Source organism: Nestor notabilis, unplaced genomic scaffold, assembly GCF_000696875.1.
Source record: "Nestor notabilis isolate BGI_N333 unplaced genomic scaffold, ASM69687v1 scaffold4453, whole genome shotgun sequence".
Taxonomy (NCBI): Eukaryota; Metazoa; Chordata; class Aves; order Psittaciformes; family Psittacidae; genus Nestor; species Nestor notabilis.
This window is the reverse complement of record NW_009922463.1, coordinates 64,425-67,912: the sequence shown is the minus strand read 5'-3', so window position 1 is coordinate 67,912 and position 3,488 is coordinate 64,425. Positions and strand designations below refer to the sequence as shown.

General features: G+C 47.8%; 1 non-coding gene across 1 annotated transcript; it reads left to right on the top strand.

Moving 5' to 3' along the window:
• Window positions 1-203: 203 nt before the first annotated feature.
• On the top strand, window positions 204-275 carry TRNAM-CAU. The gene has a single exon. It is a non-coding gene; the product is annotated as a tRNA-Met (tRNA).
• Window positions 276-3,488: the final 3,213 nt, after the last annotated feature.

The window sequence follows — 3,488 nt, the reverse complement described above, 5'->3', positions numbered from 1 at the left end:
AAATCACCCATTATTTGCTGGTGTAAACCATTTGTGTTGCATAGGTCTACCAGCAATCCATTTAAGTTTATCATAGAATATTAAGAAACAAGTTGCAGCCTCATGGAAGTGTCAGCAGAAGGAGATCTTCTCTTAGCTGGGAAGAGCTGGTTTCTATGTGAGCCTTTACTGTGAGAAAGCAGCTCTTTACACTTACTGTGCAGAGCAGAGTGGCGCAGCGGAAGCGTGCTGGGCCCATAACCCAGAGGTCGATGGATCGAAACCATCCTCTGCTAACTGCTTTTGGGAAGTTCAGGCTAGATATAAAGAAGTTCTTTACTGTGAGGGTGCTGAGGCACTGGAACAGGTTGCCCAAAGACGTACGTGGGAAATGCTCCATCCCTGGCAGTGCCCAAGGCCAGGTTGGACAGAGCCTTGGGCTAGTGTAAGGTGTGCCTTGCCCGTGGCAGGGGGTTGGAAGTAGATGATTTTAAGGTCCTTTCCAGCCCTAACTATTCTATGTGATTCTATGCTTTACAATGAGAAATCAGTCCTGGTGGGGACTGAAATTATCTTTCCTCTCTTATTTCCAGTGTTCAGGAATGGGTTAATGAACCAAACCATGGTAAGTGTTCCTCAAACTCAAAGCACAACTCTACTTGCTAGAAATTCATCTCCATGCAGTATTTCCAGCACAAGGAGTGGGTGTTAAAACAGCTTTTCATGGGAATGAACTGTTTTCACACCTCCAGCCGCAGCTGCGTGAGAAAGGACTGTCCATTTAAACCATGCCGGAATATCCTGGCTCTTCTGGTCATAGTGAGAATAGGTGGGCTTTCCCTGCTTCCACAACTGGAATTGCAGCAGTTGCAGCTTTCCACTTTATAAAGCAGCCCTTTGGTGTGTTTGCAAGCACAGTGTGCACCGTGCCCTGTCACCAGCCTCGCACAGTGGGGACTGGGGCACACTGACAGCACACTGCCCCTGGGACAGGACCTGTCCCCTGCACATCCTGCTACCAAAACTGTGCCAGCACCAGGCACGGACCTGCTGCTGCAGATGTTCAGTGACACCAGCCAGGATGGCTGCCTTTGCCCTTCTGCTCTGGACATGGCTGAGCCTATATCCAGATGTAGAGTAATTCCATGTTTAGGGAATGTGAATGCTGAGGGTATGAAGCAGGCTCTTGGGCAGATGCAAACCAGGCACCACATCTGTTCTCTTGTGAGCTTTCCCACCTCATGCATCTCACACAAATGCTGACCAGAGAGGGTCACCTATAGTACTGTACCGTGCCCCATTCCCTCAAATTACACATAGCTCCCAACACCACACCTGCTCAACTCAATGCCTTGCACAGAAAAACTCCACTCATCCCAAATCCTTCAGTTCTTTCCTCACCTTCCACATAACTTTCACCCATTATTTTCTCCCCCTAGTCCCACCACAGAGCAGTTCAGCCTCTTTTCTTCTTTGTCTCCTGCCCAAGAAAGGGAATGTCCAAACTGATGTATCCAAGAAAACGAGCCCATTAGCACAGCAGAGCCTGAAGCAAAGACATATTCCTGCTCTGGGCTGGGTTCATACTACTAGCACACAGACAAGTTTGTTTAATTTGGGTATCCTTCTATAAAACTGCACTCAGATGAATATCAGCTGTACCCAAGCCACAGAGAGCTTCAAAAATTCAGTGATGGCACCATTTAAAATGCATGAAAGAGCCAAAGCCCTGCAAAAACACATGCAACATATTCCTTGCATTACCACACAAGGAGGCAGCTCATTTCTGGACATCTCCTACATGATAGAGTACTTAGCCTGAGATCAGAGCCGAGCTGTGTTCCACCTTACCATCACCATCACCGATTCACTGCCTGAAACCCCCCAAGTTATAAATCTACTTAACACAAGCACTCAACCCCTATCCACCAGCCTTTCCACCCAACTGCTGCTCTCGCTCTCAGTCCTTCCAATGTCTCAAGCAGCTTGTTCAATGCAGAGACACCACTTTCCCTGTGACAACAGGAGGGAGAGGAGGAGCAGTCACCCAGAACCCCAACCCTCATGAAGATGAAGGCTGGTACCTGCAGAGGTCCCAGCCAAGGACCCCACCAGCGTTTGCTTCTCCCCAGCCAGGAAGCAGCAGCCTGCGAGCACATCCATCGCAGCTGCGGGAGCCTGCAGCCCAGAGTATTAAGTATTCAGCAACCACTAAACTCAGAAATAGACAGTAGGCGCCAAAATCCTCAGCTGTGGCTCCTTGGACTACACTGGATTTACGCTGATTTAAGCCAGCTGAGGATCCACACCACGGGGCCAAGTCCCGCTGGCCTACCTCAAGCTGATGGCTAGTTGACGTGACTGATGACTAAGATTCCCATTTAGCCTAACTGGAAGCATGAGCAGAGCCTATGTAGTGCTACCATTGTTGACTCCAGCCTTTTGTCTCGGGCTGTAACCGATAGGCCTAATAACCGAAATCATACTGCATGCATTCATTCACCCTCTTCACAAACAGCGTGTTACTGAGCTCAGTGGTGAAAAGGCATGCAAAAACACAATGGGGCTGGGATTAAGCCCAGCTGCATTACCAAAGTAAATACTTTTGCTGCTGACAGTTTGTCTGTAGGGATTTGGAGAAAAGTTTTGTGCATCTACTTAGGCGACATATGGTTTTATTTTCCCTGTTAACAAAAACAGTAGTGGTCAAAAGTCAACACCCTCTGATGACTGTTCGGTGGCCAATGTGGAAATGGGTTTGGTGGTCTAAGTCCAGTTCCTTACATGTCCACATAAAAATGATCCTCTTCCTGCATTCCTCTCTCACTTGGCACTGTGGTTTACAGTCTCCACAAGGAAGCCGAAGGGTTTTTGAGGTTAATCTCATCTGTCTTCCCTCCTGATTGAAAGCAATGGGTGATATGCTTCGGGTTAAGATACTTTGCTAGCTTCTTTAATTCCCCTTGTGATGAAAACCCCTTCACGATCTGCATCCTTGAAGCCAGAAGAGAGTCAGAATTAATCCGCATTAGCCAGTGGCCGGGGCATGTCAGCCAGTCAGACTTCTAAAGAAAACACAGAGCTGTCGAGGATGAGCATCATGCCAAAAACACAAATGGTCTGAATTTAGCCCTTCATCTCCAAGTCAAATGCACACAGTTCTCCAAAGATCTCTTCAACACTCAATCATCAGCTGGTCACCTTCACATCTGAAACCGAGAAGAAAATCCACAAGGGCCTTGTTTTATATCTGGCAATGACTTCAGTAGGGCTGTAAAGGGCAAAAAGTTGGCTGAGCTTCCACGGGTACCCATCTCACAGGGAAGTAATTGGCAGATACTGGCATTCAGCATCGTTGGTCAGGAAAATCCCTACCACCACCATCATCACACCCTTCATGGCTGATCCCCCAGCACGATTTTAAAGCTTTCAAGGTGCAAACAGGTCTTGTCTCCACTGAGGTAATGAGAATTACAGCAACTAGAGCACAACTGCTAACACTTAGCATC